A 19,879-nucleotide genomic window follows, 5' to 3' on the forward strand; every position below is an offset into this window, starting at 1 on the left:
CCTTGGGGACAGAGAGGACAAGATAATTTCCAGAAACTGCAAGTAATTGCATTGGAACATGGAACATGAGAGAGAAATCAAAGATGGCAAGGGATGTTCAGAAAGAAAAGAGCAAAGGAAGATTTGGGAGAGAATATAAGGAATTGTTTGGCAACACAGTATTCCTGTTTTTCTCTCTGGTACCCCTTCTTGCATTCTCATCCCCAATTGATGTCTACTACAGAATTCTTCACATCCTAGACAATAACTAAGTGTCTGCTGCACCTTTCAAGATGCAACCACTACCTTACCTCCTCCTGGATGTCTTTGTTGATCATTTCCATCTTCACGCTCCATTTCCCTTTATCGATGAAGAATGAAGACAAGATGACCACTCAGTGATCACACAGTGCATAGCATATGGGAGATGTTTAATAAATATCGATTGATCTTTTCTTTAGTGAGCCATAAGCAACTCTTTGAAGTTCCATGAAGGCAGGAACAGCCTTTTTCTCCCTAGTGTCCAACACAGTGCATCATATAAGTCTAGGAAATGCCTGTGGAATTGCTTTGTTGGGCTATTCTGATGTTAATCTTCTACGGTCTTCCAAACAATGTGACCTCAGTTGTTTGTCTCTCCCTTCTCTCTTGTACTGCCTTCCCTCCAATTCTGCCAGGGTCTCTAGGATGCTGTTAATCCATGAATGCTTTCAATGGTGTTCGAAGAACATATAAATAAAAAAAAATTTAACCAAAGTGCTGATCCATTCTAGATTGGAGTTTCTGAGGATTGGGACAGAACTTTAATGTTTTAAACATAATGTTGGGTTTTCCAAAGTCAGAACTCACTTTTTAAGGTTGGCAAAATACTTTAATCACATTATGTCATTTGAACCTCAAAAAAACCCTGGAAATTCTGTCCTCAGTTTCTTCCTAGGTCCTCCCCATCTCTAAGATTCCATAACAAAGCAGAATCATAAGCCACATGAAATTCACACCCAATGCTAAGGTCATTTAAGAGTTGGCCAGTGTTGCTAACAGCAAACAGCCAAAGTACCCTGGGTCCCTCCTTCTCTCTCTGATCAGGGTAAGATTTGGCCACTTCCAAGCTGGGCCTGCCAAATCCCTTCTATGAGTCTCAGACTCCTCATTTGTCAAATGCCCACCTTCTCTCATCACTGTCAAGTGCTGATGGAAGAGTATGAGGCAAGCACTAGTAAATGGAAGGATTATTCTTGTTACCATTTTGCTTTAGAAAAGAGTTTCATCTTTAAGCAATCAGTGGTTGTTGGAGTTTTTTTTTTCCTTTCCTTAGAGAGTTGATTTTTCTGCCCAGGGTGTCATTTCAGTTCCTCTCCTCGACCGATGCAATCCTCTGAAATCTCCATTGCATTCTAGCTGTGTAAGATTTCCCTGGAAGACAGAAATGAAAGTGATGATTAAGACTCCTGCCACCACTAACATTACCCCCAAAGGAGGAAGAATTAACACTTTTTTATATCATGAAGACATAGGAGTCACATTTATTTTTCAATGATGATATTTTTGTTCTTTATTGAAGAAGACCATGACATCAGGGAAGTAATGCCATGACAAATACATGAATTGGATTTGAATGAGGGGAATGTTGTGCTAAGTCACCAGCCCCACTTCCTCCTCTGGAACCAGCTGAGTCCAATGGTTGGATATAGATCAGGATGACTAGAGGTGGTCCTGGATGCAAGTCACTCAGAGTCAAGTGACTTCCTTTGCCCAAGGTCACACAGCTAGTAAATATCTGAGATCCGATTTGAACTGACTTTAGGGCCTGTGCCTTCTAGCTGGGCAGGGCAGTTTGTTTTATTTTTAATATCCTAACTGTGCCCTCCTTTTTATACCTGGAGCTCATTTCATCAATCCCAAACAAAGATGCTTTCCTCTTCTCCCTAACAATGACAGGAACAAGAGAAATAAATAAATTATATCTTTTCTTAGTTACCCTGATGTTGGCAAAGTGCTCTCCTCATAACAACCCTAACCGCCAATTAACTGATTTACAAAAGATCAGAAAGGTGGTTGAATTTCATCCCAAAGTCCAACTCTGTACTCTCTACTTCATGCTTCTCCATGTATTCTCCAAAGAAGAATAACATGCCAGTAGCTACTGTCCTAGAAGCAGACCCCCCCCCCCAAAGCCTTAGTTCCTTGTCCCTCTCATGCAGGGTTTTCTCAAATCCTTTCAAGCAAAGCAAATTTCACCGTTCTAGATTCTGAAGGAAATAATAGGTCAAAGAAGAAGAAAATTGTTAGGAGGGGAAGGAGAAATGAGAAATCTTCCTTCAGGAAATCTCAGATAGTGGATAAAGCACTGGCCCTGGAGTCAGGAGTACCTGGGTTCAAATCCAGTCTCAGACACTTAATAATTACCTAGCTGTGTGGCAAGCCACTTAACCCTGTTTGCCTTACAAAAAACCTAAAAAAAAAATACCTCCCATGCAGGGTTATTGAGAGAATAAAATGACATAATATTTATATTGTTTTAGGAAGCTACAAGTGTTAGCTATGATAGCAAGCACATAATGAATGTCTGTTGAATTGAATCAATCAAACTCAAACTAAGTAACATAACCAAATATTTTCATCACTTTTTTTCTTTATTCAATGGCTATCATAACTAACCAGTGAGAGATAAATTAAGTGACCCAATCAAATATATTTTGGTATAGATATATGCAGTTAATAGCTGTTATGATTTTCCATATTTCTAAATCCAAGTCACCTCTATCTCCAGGCATATATCTCAGCCACATCCTGAGTTTTAGCACAGGATCATTAGTCATGATACTTGAAAGTTTCCATATGGCCTCATTCAACCAAAAGGCAGAAGTTTCCTCCTGCCCATTTCCAGATTCATGTCACTAAATCTTCAACCAAGGTGGTGAAGGGAAGATCATTAGGAAATCATAGATTGTCCCTGAAATACCTTCTGTAAGACCCTATTTGAGAGACTCTAGGCAATGTACTCAACCTCCATTTCTTTCTCTATAACTTATTTATTTATTTTCACTTTACAATAATAGTTTTGTTGTAAACATAATTCCCCCTCTCCCCACAAATATAGAGAAATCTCAAGAAAAATAAAGTGAGACCAAAAAAAGTGTACTTCAGTCTATATTCAATGCTATCAGCTCTGTCTCTGGGATGGATCTCATTCTTTATCATAAGTCTATCAGAGAAGTTGCTTCAATATTCCCCCACACACACAGTTGCTGTTGTTATCTGTATTTCCCTCCATCTTATTCCTCCCCATTCCTATTTATTCTATTTTCTCTCTCTCCTTTCACCCTGTCCCTCCTCAAAAGTGTGTTGCATCTGATTACCCTCTCCCATGATCTTCCCTCTCTTCTATTACCTACAACTCCCCTTCTCTCATCCCTTTCCTCTCCTTTTGTCCTCTAGGGTAAGATGGTTTTCTATCTTTTTGAGTATGTTTGTTACTTCCTCTCTGAGCCACTTCTGATGAGAAAGAAGACTCAGTCATTTCCCCTCATCTTCCCCCCCTTCCTTTCCATTGCAAAAATTTTCTCTTGCCTCTTTTACATGAAATATCTCAGCCCATTCTACCTCCTCTTTTCCTTTCTCCTAGGACATCCCTTTCTTGTCCATTAACTCCATCTTTATAATATATTACATCTTCATATTCCCTCCTTTTCTATATATGCCCCTTCTAACTGCTCTAATAAATGAGAAGATTCAAATGAGTTATCAGTATCATCTTTCCATGCAGGAGTTAAATCCCTCATAATTTGCTCTTTTCATCCACCCTCTCTATGCTTTACCTGAGCACTGTACTTGAAGATCAAACTTTCTATTCCGTTCTGATCATTTCAACAGAAAAGTCTGCAAGTCCCCTATTTCACTGAATGTCCATCTTTTCCCCTGCAAAAGGACATTCAAGTTTGCTGGGTAGTTAATTCTCAGTTAAAATCCAAATTCTTTTGCCTTCTAAAATATCCTATTCCAAGCCCTCCGAGCCCATAATCTAGATGCTACAAAATCATGTGTAAACTGTTTGTAATATTTTCTCTTTAAGTTGGGAGTTCTGGAATATGACTATAATATCCCTGGAAGTTTTATTTTGGGATCTCATTCAGGAAGTGATAGGTAGATTCCCTCAATTTCTATTTTTACTCTGCTGCCAGGCTATCAGGGCAATTTTCCTGGAGAATTTCTTGGAAAATGAAGCCTAGGCTCTTTTCCTGGTCATGACTTTCAGGTAACCCAATAATTTTTAAATTAGCTCTCCTGAATCTGTTTTCTAGGTCAGTTGTTCTTCCAATAAGTTATTGCACATTTTCTTTCTAGCTTTGTTTTCATTCTTTTGGTTTTGTTTTTATTGTTTCTTGATTTCTCACAAAATCATCAACTTCCCTGAGTTCCATTCTATATTTGAATGCATTATTTTCTTCAGAGTTTTTTAATCTACTTTTCCATCTGATCAATTCTGCTTTTTAAGGTATTCTTCTCATTGACCTTTTGAATGGCTTTTTCCATTTGACCTAAACTGGTTTTTAAAATGTTATTTTCTTCAGAATCTTTTGTATCTCCTTCACCAAGCTGCTGGTTTTTCATGGTTTTTCTACAATCACTCTCATTTCTCTTCCCAGTTTTCTACTCTCTCTCTCTCTCTCCCTTATTTGATTTTCAAAATCTTTTTTGAGCTCTTTCATAGCCTGAAACCAATTCATATTTTTCTTGGAGGTTTTGGAAACAGAAACTTCTGAGTGAGTATATTTTTCCTCCTTGGGACCAAAGCAATTGTCTAGGATCAGATACTTTTTCTTCTGTTGCTCATTTCCCCAGCCTATGACCTGATTTTAACTCTTTGTTAAGGTGAGCTCTTCTTCCAGGGTAGATGAGGTACTGTTCCAAGTTTTTAAGGGTTTTTGGGATACTCCCCCCAGGAACCTTAATTCCTTCAATGTCTTATGAAAAACTCTGATAGTTCTCCTGGTCTGTGGTCTAGTCTGTCAGGTATCATAACAAGCACTCCCCTCTTCCCTGGAGCTGTGAAGAAGGTCCCTGCTGAGCTATGGCAATATGGGCCCCCAGACTTTGGCCTGATCTGAGTATGGACAAAGCAACAGAGTCCTGCCTAGGAATAACAGAGAGACCTCTTCAAGCTCCCCTGAGCCCCTTGCCATCCATGGGCTGAGTGTTCTGAAAGCAGCAGCTGGGTGGTTACACAGGCCTGCTTCTGGTTCCTGAACTGGGGCTATGCTGAGGTCTGCCTGGGTTCTGTATTCACTCTGGTATGGCAGAATATTCCCAACAACCTACCAAATTGTCCTTGGTAATCCCTGGGCTGAGAGGTCTGGAAACAGCTCCTTCTGCTATGACCCAGAAGCCCCCAGGGACTCAGCATCCTGCGGGCTGCTCCTGAATGTCTGGAGTTAGTTCACTCCAGGTTGTGTAGCCTGGGGTGCTCTGTGGCCCTTTCCAACCCTGGCAGGACAGACCCCTCTTGCAGATCTTCCAAGTTGTCTTGGGGCAGGAAATTGTTTCACTCGGTCTTTCTGTGGATTCTACCACTCTAAGCTTTGGTTAGAGTCACAATTTTAAGATATTTGGAGTGGTCTGGGGTAGAGCTTCTGGGAATTCCTGCCTCTACTCCACCATCCTGGCTCCACCTTCCATTTCCTTCTCTATAAGATGAGGAGTTGGCTTTATAGATGCCTGCAGTTCCTTCCAACTCTCATCTAGGATTTGGTGACTACACCATGGCTGTAAGGTACCATAGATGATCCCATCAGAATTCTCTTCTCCCTTGATTTGTTGGGCATTCAAGGTAGGGAATGTTTTTGGAGTCACCAGCAAACTCAGAGCCATTTGACTCTGGATCTCCGGATATGCTGCATCTTATTTGGTAAAAAGTAGGTGATTAATAAACACATTCTGTCCATTCATTCATTTCAATAGTTATGTGACTTTAGATCAGATATACATGAAATCAATGACTCAGATTAGATTGGTATATGCTCCTTCAATAAAAACATTTATATTTTTTCTGGGTGAGGCCATTAGGGTTAAGTGACTTGCTCAGGGTCACACAGTAAGTATCAAAAGATTGAGGCTGCATTTAAACTCAAGTCCTTCTGACTCCAGGGCTGGTTTCTATCTACTGCCCCACAAAAAAAAGTAATAATAATAATTTAAATATTCATTGCCCTGTCAGCCACAAAACTGTTTTGAAAGACAAAATTTCAGGGAGTCCTTCCTCTTTCAGTCCTGAAACCCTCAGACCCCTTTTTGCATATTGCCAGCTCCTAACATAGGGCTCAGCAGGAAGAGGGTATTTAATTAATATTTGTTGATTGGTGGATTAAGCAGTAAGAGATAAGTGAAGGGGAGGGGAAGGCAGATAAGAAGAGTAAACTGTAGAAGGAAGGAGGTAGAAGAAATTGGAAGGAACTTGCTAGGGATTTTTGGTATCTCCTTCACTAAGCTGCTGGTTTTTCATGGTTTTTCCCACATCACTCTCATTTCTCTTCCCAATTTTCCTCTTCCTCCCTTATTTGATTTTCAAAATCTTTTTTGAGTTCTTTCATGCTTTTTTTGGAGGCTCTGGAAACAGAAACTTTACTTTTTTTTTTATCTTCTGAGTATTTTTTTCCTCCTTGGGACCAAAGCAATTGTCTATGATCAGATAGTTGTTCTTTTGTTCGTTTCCCCAGCCTATGACCTGATTTTAACTCTTTGTTAAAATGAGCTCTTTTTCCAGGGTGGAGGACATACTTTTCCAAGCTTCTAAGGTTTTTTTAGGATACTCTCCCCACCCCCCCACCCCCACCCCACCCCACCCCCGGAACCATAATTCCTTCAAGGTCTTATGAGAAACTCTGATTGTTTCATTAGGGGAAGTCAGGAAGCCTGAAATGTAATCACAGTTCTGCAATAACTTAGACCTCATTTTCAGATCAACAGCTCCAAACTAGGCCCCCACCTCCCACCTTTTCAGCTACTCTTCATCTTTCTTGCCTTCTCTACTAAAATGTAAACTTTCTGAGGACAGGGATTGTCTTGCTCTTGCTTAGCATACTTATCATAATGTCTGACATACAATGCTATTTATGCCTGTCTGTTTTTCTATCTGCCTGCCCACTGGCCACCCAAGCTGAAAAGGAGTGGTCAATCTCTCTGTCTGCAACTAGAGGATCAGTTTAAATATATCTAGGGCCCTTCTGCACCAGACTGGCTAGAGGGTGGTAACTTTTTAGCCATAGCATTTCTTTAGGGATTCTTTTTTTTTTAATTATTTAAGGCAATGGGGTTAAGTGACTTGCCCAAGGTCACAAAGCTAGGCAATTATTAAATTAATATTATTGTGTTAGAAACAATTGAAAGGACTATGGATAGCTTGGAAAACAAAAGATGACATGATGGCTGACTTTAAATATCAAAGAAAAGAAGAGAAATTTGACTTATTCTTGGTAATGCCAGGAAACCTAAAGGATAATTGGGAAGAACTTAGAGGGAGCCAGACCCTAATGAACTTTGTAATAGAATTTTCCAAAAAGAGAACAGACTTGCTAGTGAAGCATTCTCTAAGTATTCAAGAAGATGCCTCTGCCTCATCTCAACATTCCTTGATGCCCTGTTTTGGATGGCTTTGTAAATAAGCTGCTTTCTAAGGCAACTAGATGACACAGTGGATAGAGCTCCAGACCTGGAGACAGGAAGATTCATCTTCCTCAGTCCAATCTGACTTAAGGCACTTAATAGTTGTATGACCCTGGGCAAGTCACTTAATCTTGTTGGCCTCAATTTCTTTATCTGTAAAATGAACTGGAACAGGAAAGAGCAAAATACTCCAGGACCTTTTCCAAGAAAACTCTAAATGGGGTCATGAAGAGTCAGACACAACCAAAGACAAGACTCTGCAGTTTCTCATTTTGCCTCATCATGAGAAAAGAGGAAGAGGTACAGGGAGATGAGAATACCTTATGGAGAAATAAAACTGTTCGTAAGAGTTTCAAGAACAGGTTTCTAGATTCCTGATCTGGCACTAGCCTTTCTCTCCAACCTGGAAAGCTCACACTTTATTTGTACAAGTTGTCCAAAAGGTGGTTCTAATTGATGGTGCCTTTGTAAAGACCTCCCATGACAAGATGAAGCAGATAGAGAGAGAGATAAAGACAGAAACAGAGAGACAGACAGAGAGACAGAGAGAGAGACAGAGAGAGAGACAGAGAGAGAGAGAGAGACTTCCGAATTGCCCTGGTAGGACATAAGGTTTGCTTGGTTGCTTTGATGTCTGTTAAATTCCTGTTGGAGCACCTGTACTAGTAACATTGAAAGTTCAAAGTCTATGGGGGCAACTAGATGCTGCAGTGGATAGAGCACTGGTCTTGGAGTCAGGAGTACCTGAGTTCAAATCCAACCTCAGACACTTAATAATTACCTAGTTGTGTGACCTTGGGCAAGTCACTTAGCCCCATTGCCTTGCAAAAAAGAAAAGAAAGAAAGAAAGAAAGAAAGAAAGAAAGAAAGGAAGGAAGGAAGGAAGGAAGGAAGGAAGGAAGGAAGGAAGGAAGGAAGGAAGGAAGGAAGAAAGAAAGAAAGGAAGGAAGGAAGGAAGGAAGGAAGGAAGGAAGGAAGGAAGGAAGGAAGGAAGGAAGAAAGAAAGAAAGAAAGAAAGAAAGAAAGAAAGAAAGAAAGAAAGAAAGAAAGAAAGAAAGAAAAGAAAGAAAGTTCAAAGTCTTAGGGGAAGGAGGGCATCCAGGAGGAGGTCAAGCAGATTTTCCACTGAGAATTGATAAAAGGAAGTAGGAAAAAATTTTGGACTTGGATTTCAGAGAGCTGACTTTCTCTCTGGCTTCCAGTGGGCATTGTAATATAGTCATGGATTAGGAAAAATGGGTTCCAGACCTGTCTCTGACTAATTGGCTGTGTAACCATAGATCAGTCCATTAAACTCTTGTTTTTCCATCCCCTCCATCAGCATCATCCCACCTGGACAACTCTCTCAGACCAGAAATTGAGAGAAGTTAAAAATCTACATTGCTACGAGTTTCCACATTGAGAATTCCTTACCCCAAAGAAATCATAGCTCTATCTAAAAGAAAAGACCTCATCACAGCAATCTTCAATGATTTCAAGGAAGACTAACTCAGTCTTTAACAAGGTGGCCAATTCCCTTTATAAAGAAATCTGGTGAAGAGTTTTGTTTTGCTTTTTACCTTGGGTCAAAACCAGAGAGAGGTCAAAACCTCCCTCTTATTTCTGTTCATTGAATCAGGTTGCCTCTGCAGCAACAGAGAATAAATGGAATCCCCCTTTCATTCTGACTTATCTGAAGACAGTATTTATCTCTGATTTTCCAGATTAAAGATTTTGATTACTCTAACTATTCCTCTTGTGGGGATAATAACAATACTAATTTAGTAATTTTTTGTTTCATCATTCTGGATCCTCTTGCCAGAATAGCACAGGATGAGAAAGCATGAATGGGTCATAACATACACCACTGAGGATTACCCATATCAGTGAGATCATAAAGCCACTGACATACTCAATTACTGATATTAACTCAAGTATAAGGAAGAACAGGACATTTATAAAAAATCATCTACTTATTACTGACAAACATATAGGGATCCAACAGGGCAGTCCCCCAGTAGAAGGTTCCCCTAGCCTGGTTCCCACTACCAACTTCTCTTCAGTAACTTTCCACTGCTGCTATTCTGGCATGGAAGAAAACAAAGGTGGATTCCCCTATCAGAGACTCCACCTCTGGAAATCTGTCCAGTTCCTTCACTCAGTACGTTAACTCCCTCCATTATACATACAATGACTTCTGCAGCAGCATGAGGGAAGCTGATGGTCCACATCACACACATATGGAACTAAGGGAAATTACGAGGATAAACTCATATTACTCAATCAGCTTGGCCCAGATTAAAAACATCTATCAGGCTCTTTGGGGTGTTTCCTATCTTCATCACACTTTCTTGCTACCTCACCCTACTTTGAACCCAGCTCTTTAGCTCACTGGAGAAGTTGGATCCTTTCATGTTTGGATCCAGTGTCCAATACATGGTACCTCTACTCAAATAGCTCTTGTGAAGCCGCCAGAAATGCCAACTTGACCAAGTATGCACTTAGTTCTAAGGATTCTTAGTCACTCACTTTCTCCAAACTATTATTAATAATTATTACTATTTTTACCAGACCTGTGATTTCTTGTTATAAGGAACTCTCAAGGAGAAAACTCCCTCTACCATGGAAGTTGACAAACACCTCTGTAATGAATAATCTTTGAGAATTAAGTCTAAGGACACTAAGAGGTCAGCCAACCAGTATCTGTCCAGGGCAGCACTTGAACTCAAGTCTTCCTAATTCTGAGGCCAGTCCTGTAACCATTATGCCACATAGGTCTTACCCATGTGTTTACCAAATGCATGAGATTTACCAAAGTACATTTTATAAATTATCTCATTTGAGGCCTATGAGGTTCAGTATTACATTCTATGTTTTATATGAACAAACTGAGATTCAAGGAAATTAATGAACATGTCTAGGATCAAACAAATAATACCAGGGTATCATGTAGTATGGTGCAAATCCTAAACCAGTTCTCTAAACTCAAGTCCAAGTGGAACTGTTTCCACTATACTACCATGATACTCCCAATACAAGCAAAATACTCATCTACTAACATCTAGCTTTGTTTGCCCTCATTCTTCTAGCAAATAAATAATAGCAACGTGCACACACACATACACACACACACACACACACACACACACAACCCCATACATATTCTTCCCTCTCTGCTTCCCTCTGAGAGCAAGAATGAATTGATCTCCACGGTTGCTTCTAGCTCCAAACCTTTGGCTTCTTCCTGTACAGGGCTCTGAGCAATATTGTCATTTCTTCCTGATTCAAGGCTCCATTCCACCTTCTTCCCAACCTATCTCATCAGAGATTACCATTGCCAAAGCATCCTGAAGATCATAGAATTCATTCCCTTTAAGAAAAAAATGCTAATAGCCATCATTTTATAGGACTTCAAGATAGTTTAAGTTCTTTCCATGTTTTGTCTCATTTGAACTACAAAACAACACATTGAGAGTGACACTGTGGAGATTGTACCTATTTCATTGATGAAACACCTGAGACTCTTAGCATTATCCATAGTTACCTAGCTAGTAAGTAGCATGGACAGGACTCAAACCCAAGTCTTCTTGGCTCCAGGGCGTGAAGACATGCATGACACGAGACTACTTTTCAGGAATACATTTTTAGCATTGGACAGAAGAAGAGTGATCCAAACCTCTATGGTTCCATCTGATTGTGTCCACATCTCCTTTCCCCTAATGGGTTGCCCCATGCTTCCCTTTGGTATGAGGGAAGAATAGGGTCTGGGTAAAACCTTTGACACTAAGCCCCACAGGAAACTGATCCTTGTCATTAAAATAGAAATAAATGGTGGGTTCACCTGCAGTTTTATGGATAACTGGCTTCCTTCAAATCCCAGTTAATATTTTGCCCTCTACAGGAAGCCTTTCCCAATTCCTCTCAACTGTAGCATCTTCTCTCTACCCTATTTATCCTGTCTATAACTTGTCGGGCATACCTTCCCCATTAGACTGTGAACTCTTCAAAGGCAGGGATTGTCTCTTACATTTCTTTGTATCCTCCAGGGCTGACCCATAGGAGATATTCAATCAATATTCATTGACCATCTTCCTAGTTGTAGAGTCAGGAAGGTCTAGGTTGGAGGCACTAATAAATTCTAGTGATGAACCCCCAGTCAAGTTATGATATTCCATCCTCCTCCGACATAAAATGGGAATAATGAGAACCTCCTACTAAAGGATGGCAAAAATAAGATAATGCTTGTAAAATATTTCACAGATGTTACTACTTTGACATGAAAGGACCAGAATTCATGGTTAAATGCTAAACAAGTGTTGATCATGGATCTTATCCCTGGTCAGGACCTTAGGGGCCATTTAGTCCAACACATTAGAAAACCTCTCCTAACATCAAGCTAAAATTCACCTGTTTGCAACTTTTTGTTCCTAGTTCTACTCCTTGGGTACAAGCAGATCAAATCCAATCCCTTTTCCATGTGACAGCTACCACATCTCCCTCAGGACTGCAAATATCACCAGTTCCTTCCATTCATCCTAATGGGACATAGACTCAAGACCCTACCCTAGCTTTGTAACCACCCTCTGAACCCTCTCCAGGAAATATATATCAAATTGAGGTTCCCAAAGGTACAAATGAGACACCAAATGTGATCTCCCTTGGACCATTGGAACTGCCACCTCCTTAATCACCTTTTAGTCATTGTACCTCTCTGAATGAAGCCCCAAATCTCAGTAACTTTTTTGACTGACAATTCAGTTGTTGGTTCCCACACTAAACCCATAAATGAATAACATAGGATTATCATGCTCCCACACTGTAATAATATTAATGTTCGTCCTTCATTTTCAAAGAAGACCATGACATCAGGGAGATGATGCCGTGAAAAGCATGTGAATTGAGGGGAGCTATGCTAAGCCACCAGCCTCACTTTCTTCTCCAGTCATCTGGGTCAAGTGGCCAGATAAGAATCAGATGAATGGAGACAGCCTTGTATGGAGGCAAGTCAGGGTTAAGTGATTTGCCCAAGGTCACATAGCTAGTAAGTGTCTGAGGCCAGATTCAAACTCCCATTCTCCGGACTTTAAGACCAGTGCTGTATCTACTTGCACATCTAACTGCCCTTGTTCTAAGCTGTCATTAGTCAAACAGCTTGAGGTTCCTGGAGCTGCTAATGAGACACCAAATGTGGTCTCCCTTGGACCATTGGAAGTGTCTCCTCCTTAGTCATCTCTTAGTCACCATGCCTCTCTTAATGAGGCCCCAAATCCCAATAACTTCCTAGACTCACAATCTAGTTGGTGGTTCCTACCACTAAAGCCATAAACGGATAACATAGGATTATCACGCTCCCACTCTCTAGTAAGCTGTCATTGGACAATTACTGTCCTGCTATAGAAGTTAGGAAAGTTGGTGTTCTCAGTCTCCTGCTCAATCATAAATCACTTTGTTATCTACTTTGTTTCTACTTTGGTATCACTTTGATAGATATCTCCCTCAAACAACTTTTGCTATTGATTCTTTTTTTTTTTTTTGGCAAGGCAATGGGGTTAAGTGGCTTGCCCAAGGCCACACAGCTAGGTCATTATTAAGTGTCTGAGGTCGGATTTGAACTCAGGTACTCCTGACTCCAGGGCCAGTGCTCTATCTACTGCGCCACCTAGCTGTCCCTTGCTATTGATCCTTAAAAAATTATCTGCCTTAAGATTCAGAAATTATAATGTCATATAGATAGAATTATTGTGGATTTTTTTTTTGGTTCTTCCAACTTACTTGTCCCATTTTTTTAACATTGTGAAACATTAGTTTTATGGAGTGGAAGGAAGAAGGCAATTGGGTATTTGCAAGAATTGGGGGGGGGGGAAACCCTGCAAATGTCCCTAGCTGACTAATAACTACTTTCTTTGGAAGGTCCCTGGGCTTTTGGGATTTCTATTCTGGATTTAGACAGATGTCAGGGTAGAGGACATTCATGACATGAATTTGGAATCATGGAAATGGTTGTACCCCTGGAGTGGCTTACCTGTCCCAGGTTGGAAAGATGGTCATTTCCCAGAATCATCCATAATCATGAAAAAGAGATCAGAGGAGGCTAGAGGAATTCCCAGGGTTAGCAGGGTCAGATCCAGGAGGCAGTTGAACTGCAGGGCTTTCTTACCCACTGAATCTTAAAGCAACTCTTGCCTGTGTATAAGTTGACCCCACCTAGATGATTCTAGCCAGCCTTCCCTGGAATAGGTTTCCATCACCAACATCCCCAGCAAATGATCAATCAGCAATTCCTTGAGAAAAAGCCTCCACAAAGAACTAGAAACTAAGTAGGTGAGGGGAGAAATCATTTGGGAAATGGCAAAGCAAATTATGCCTATAAATGTTATGGATTATTTTTAACATTGTTTGGTCATTTCTGTCCTCTCTAACTCTCTCTGACCTTATTTGGAGTTTTCTTGCCAGAAATACTGGAATGGTTTGCCATTTCCTTTTCTAGCTTATTGTACAGGTGAGGAAACTGTGACAAACATGGCTAAATCATTTGGCAAGGGTCAAATTTGAACTCCAGTCTTCCTGACAACAGGGCCAATACTCTATCCACTGCATCACCTAGCTGCCTTTATGGATTAATATTGTGCTATAAAAAATGATGAAGAAGAGAAGCCTGGGAAGACTTGCATGAACTGATATCAGGTGAAGTAAGCAGAAATTTTTTTCCTAACAATAATAATTTAAAACCCAACAACTCTGAAAGATTTTAGAATTCTAATCAATGTAATTATCAACTACAATTCCAGAGGAAAGATAATAAAGTATGTTGCTTGTCTCCTGACAAAGAAGGATGGACTCCAGATGCAAAGTGAGCCTTTTTGTACTTGGCCAATGTGGGAATTTATTTAGATTGACTATACTTTGGTTACATAGTTTTTTTGGTTTTATAGTTTTTTTTTCCCAATGAGGACAGATTATGGAAAGAAAATAAATGTATTTCTTATTTTTTTAATTGAGCTAATTTCTTTTTTTTAATGCTACAATCTCCCAAAGTGGTCTGTTTTACTTTGGGATAGTTCTTAATATTAGAAAGATTTTCCTTATGTCCAGTTTTATAGTGGGTAAATTGACCTTCAACAAATATATATGCTGAATTAATTATTTTTATTAAACTGAACACAAATTTGGAAAATCTCAAGGGATCTCAAAGCAACTCCCCTTCTATCTGCCTTCCACCAGACCCATAAAAAAGCAATCTGATCTCTCAAAATAATGGATTATTAGGTAAGATCTTTCTGAAATGATAGATTAATCCTCCTCATAAATTTAGTGCAAGAAGATTCCTCAGGGGTCATCTAGTCCAACTCTTTCATTTTGCCAAAAAGAAAAAAGAAAGAATTCCCCTGGTCCCATTGGCAGTCAGTGGTAGAACTGGCATTCTGATCCATTTTCTTCATCTTACACGCCTTTCACTGCATCCAAGTAAGGGCTTAACTGTCCACCTTGACCAGCTTTGACAGCTATTCATTAGATACTTTCTGTGAAAAGCACTGTTAGACACTGGATCAGAGGCCACTCTCTAGAGTCTGCCTCAGTTAGGATTCAAGCTGAAATGTGGTAGGCCCAGAAGAAGTGGCCTGGCTCTTGGCTTTGCCATACATTAGTCTGTGCGCATCCACAGACCTCAGGAACCATTTGGTGAATGAAGAAATGAATGAATGGCTGAATGAATTCTATTTCTAATTCAACATTCCCCCCTTGCTCACAGTGCTCTTGTCAGCTGCTTTTTAATTTTCAGCTTGCAGCTGTTATTATTCTTTTGTCAGGTTGCAGCCCCCTTTGAGAGCATCGTTTGCATAAACACTTGAGAAAATGAAAAGGTACAACACCCTTGGCTTTCTCAAGAAGCCCCATTGCCCAAGGAGGAAGCAGCTGCCAAGCTCCGAGACAATGTACAGAATGAAACAGAAAGCCAGGAGAGCACTGGAACTGTGGGACCCCAAAGAAAGAGAACTAGTAGGCAGCTGGTTTTGTTTCAGTTCATCAGAAGCAGTGGAAAACCGTGAGTAGATTACTGAATTCAGAGCCTGGAAAGTCTAGGTCTCAACACTGACTGTATGACCCAAGACCCAATCATCTTGCCTCTCGGTGCCCCCAAACAACTTTGTAAAACAAGAAACACCACAAAGGAGGTGCCAACCTGCATTGGCAGAGGGACTTTCCTCAGCCAGGAGTCCCCTATACAGATGAAAACACAGACTGAACCCAATAAATAAATAAAGGAATGGAGAACTATGAATGAATGAATGAATCACTGACATTTCTACATCATCTCAAGTTTTGCTGATCACTTTCTATACATGATCTTCTCTGCCCACACGAATGTCATAACTCATCATCAAAGAAGTTTATGTCATAGTTCAAGAAAGCAAATTTGCAATTCTATCTCCAGTAACTAGCACTTAGCACTTTACTAGGATTATCCTCATTTTACAGAGGAAGAAACTAAGGTTCAGAGAGATTGAGTGACCCACCCAGGGTCTGAGGCAACATCTGAGGCAGAGTTCAAACTAGTTGTTGCTGGCTCCAAAGCCCAAGCTATTTCCACTAGAATAGCTGATTAATTAAAAACTGACATTCTTGAAAAGTTAGGTGTTCTCTAGGCTTCCTCCCAGTTCTATTATAAGAAAGGTTGGAAAGATAAGATAGTGCCAGATTGTGGGAGGTTTTGAATATCAGATAAATTAGTCTGATAATTTGGATGCAAATGGAAACCAATAACAATTATTGAGTGGAAGAATGATAGGATCATATCTATTTTATCAGGAGGATGTCTGATAGCAGGAAAAACAGATTAGAGTCAGAAGAAATGGTACTCTTTGGTCCCTGTCCTTAATTTATGTCCTAGCTAAAGAATCCTAATCTCTGAAGATGACCCAAATGACAAAGGAAAGACAAAATTTCCATGAATTGAATTGAAAATAAACCATAGCACATTACCGGTAGTGACAGAAAAGGCGTGACTGTCAAAGCTAGTGGGTCAGTCACATGACAAAAAAAAGAAATAAAGAATTTTGGAGATAGAAAGGAACTTACTTGGCACCTGTAAAATCCAACTAAAACCTGACAAGAAACCCCTCCCCATTACCACATACCCAAAGCAAGACTCCCAGACTTTGCTGAATAACATCAGCGATAATAGATGGACAGTCCAAGGCCTATGGCACCCTAGCAAGAGGGGGAAAAGGGGGGGGAAGGTTTTATTTGCTTGCTGAGAGTGGGGAATCAAGAGAAAGACATGGTTAAGTGTGGCACAGGATGAGATGTTTGGTGAAATCATAGGTTTCCAGACTAGAACTGAAAGAAACTTCAGAGGACATCTGGTCCAAGTCTTTAATTTTACAGATGAGGAAATTGAGGCAGAAAGATTAAACATTCCCAAAGTCATATAGGTAGTAAGTAATAGAACTGAGATTTGCATTGAGATCCATTCATTCCCCTCTGAACTGCATCAATGGAGAAAGTGCCCATGCCCATGAGAACATCATTCATGGTATTTCTGACTTAAAGCATATTATCAACATCAGTTAAGGATAGGGACTAGAAAAGGGACTTCTTTGCTAGAAAAAAGTTGCCAGATGAGGAGATTCCTGTCAACAAGACAGGGTTGCATTTTCTCAACATTTTGGAGTCTTAGAGAGTTCACGAGATCATTGAGAGGTTAAATCCCTTGCCCAGGTTACAAAGTTAGTGTCAGAGGCAGGACCTGACTCCAAGATTGGCTCTTTGCTCTTGGTTCATTATACCAATCTGCCTCTATGAAGGATTCTCATTAGGATCAACATAAATAAATATAAATCAAGTAGCTCCAAAGAAATATCTCCCTTTATCTCAAATGAGAAAAATCACATGATGATACACAACAGCTATCCTGGAGCATCACTTAGCATCATTCATTCATCACAGCTCCTTCACTCCCCACTCAAGAGATAGCAGACCCCTTGAGGACAGGGGTTCTTTTTGTTGTATTCTGAGAACCTCCCAGAGTGTCTAGCACATGATGAGTGGGGATCAAATCTTTATGTGTAGATAGTGTCTGCTTTGGTTCATCTTTGTATTCCCAATGTGACTGGCATATAGTAACACAATAAATGCTCTCTCTCTCTCTCTGTCTCTGTCTCTGTCTTTAGTGCAAAATACAGTGATTATCCCTATAAATATAACCATATCCCTAATCATGGTAGACTACTAATCAAATAAAAACAAGAAAAACACCACCTTGAAAACAGTGGAGTTTAGAAATATAGTTTACTTCCTAATTCAGGCTTCCCTCATTTTATTATGCTTTGCAGTAATTTTTTTTTGGTAAGAAACTAAAGCTTGGGGCAACTAGATGGTGGAGTAGCTAGAGCACCAGCCCTGGAGTCAAGAGAACCTGAGTTCAAATCCTAGCTGTGTGACCTTGGGCAAGTCACTTAATCCCATTGCCTTGCAAAAACAAAAAGGGGGGAGGGTGGAAGAAACTAAAGCTTTGTGACAATTGCTCAGCAAACAAATCTATTGGAGTCATTTTCCCAGCATCATGTGCTTACACCATGTCTCAGTCACATTTTGGTAATTCTTTTTATTTTCTTTCAGGTTTTTGCAAGGCAAATAGGGTTAAGTGGCTTGCCCAGGGCGACACAGCTAAGTAATTAAGTGTCTGAGGTCAGATTTGAACTCAGGTACTCCTGACTCCAGAGCTGGTGCTCTATCTACTATGCCACACCACCTAGCCACCCCACATTTTGTTAATTCTTACATTTTTTCAATGTTCTCATTATTATCAGATATACTTTGGGAATCTGTAATCAGGGATTTTTGAAGTTACTATTGTAATTGTTTTGGGGCACTATGAAACATACCCATACATGCTGGTAAAATCAATCTATAAATATGAGTTCTGACTGCTCCACTGACCAACTGTTCCCCATCTTTCCTCCTCTCCTTAGACCTCCTTAATCCATGAGACACAACAATATTAAAGAATAATTACATAAACTTGGTTGAAAAAGCAGCAGCAGGATTTAAGATTTAACTTTGAAACAAATTCTGCTGTGGAGAAAATAAACAGCATCACATGCTGCAGAGGAATTTTTCAAAAAGGAACACTCAATCCATGTGACAAAGTCCAATGTTGCCTTATTTTAAGAAATTGCCACCTCAACCTTCAGCACCCAGCCCCTGACCAGCAACCAGCAACATGGAGGCAAGATCCTCCACCAGCAAAAGAGATGACTCACTGAAGGCTAGATGATGGTTAGCTAGCAATAAAGGATTTTAAATTAAAGTATATACAGTGTGTTTTAAAGACTTAATAGACTATGGGATAGTGTAAACATAACTTTTCTATGCACTGGGAAATAAAAAAATCCATGTGACTCATTTTATTGGGATATATGTTTTATTGCAGTGGCCAGGAATGGAATCTGCAATATCTTCAGGTACAGGTAGTACAGTAAATTTAACAGTGTTATCAGGACCTCTGGAGAACAAGACAAGAGGTCTTTTGCCTCCAGACAGACACACACGACTCCACTGCATTTTGTAGTTTAAACTTGCCTCTTACACCTTGGTCAGTATGGGAATTAATGACACTTCTTTGCCTGATCATGCATATCCTTCTCTGAATTTTATGTTTAAAGTGTCCGTTTCAGCCACACACTGAGTCCTTAGCTCAGACACAGATGCTAATTTTCAAACTTGAAATGAGGGATTAATTTTTTTTCTTTAACCTACACAAAGACCAAGAATATAATGGCCTTACAAATCCATCAAAAAAGAAAAAACAACCAGTTGAGATTAAAGGCCAAGGTTCCCTGTCCTGAGCTGTCAGATTAAATTGATTCATGTGAAAAATAAAATTAATCCAGGACATCTTTAATTACTGGACTAATCATCCCTTGATACTTCTGTAGTCTCACTTCTTCCCCTGTGGTAGACTGGGACCCAACCAGGCCTGCCATCTTGTACAGCTTCCAAGTCTGTCCTCCATCTATTCCTTCATCCCAACACCTAGAGTGTGGTTGTGAGATGCAACATAAGGTAGTAGACAAAAGGTGGCTTCAAGCTGGGAAATCCTGGGTTTCCATCTCTGACACATGTAGGCCATGTGACTCTGGACAGCTCCCATAACTTCTCAATGATACAGGTACTGATCTACCTTAATTAAAAGTATTTTCTCACCTTCTTTCAGTAAAATCACCCTTCTGGCTCCTCCCTATACCCAGTAGAAATTTGA

General features: G+C 40.0%; 1 long non-coding RNA gene across 2 annotated transcripts in view; it reads right to left on the reverse strand.

Moving 5' to 3' along the window:
• Positions 1-290: 290 nt before the first annotated feature.
• Positions 291-19,879, reverse strand: part of LOC141494361 (uncharacterized) — an 82,219-nt gene continuing 62,630 nt past the window's right edge. For both annotated transcript variants that reach the window (XR_012470419.1, XR_012470418.1), the window contains one exon: positions 291-1,392. This is a non-coding gene — a long non-coding RNA (uncharacterized LOC141494361). The remainder of the gene's footprint in view (positions 1,393-19,879) is intronic.

Source organism: Macrotis lagotis, chromosome 7 (genome assembly GCF_037893015.1).
Source record: "Macrotis lagotis isolate mMagLag1 chromosome 7, bilby.v1.9.chrom.fasta, whole genome shotgun sequence".
NCBI lineage: Eukaryota > Metazoa > Chordata > Mammalia > Peramelemorphia > Peramelidae > Macrotis > Macrotis lagotis.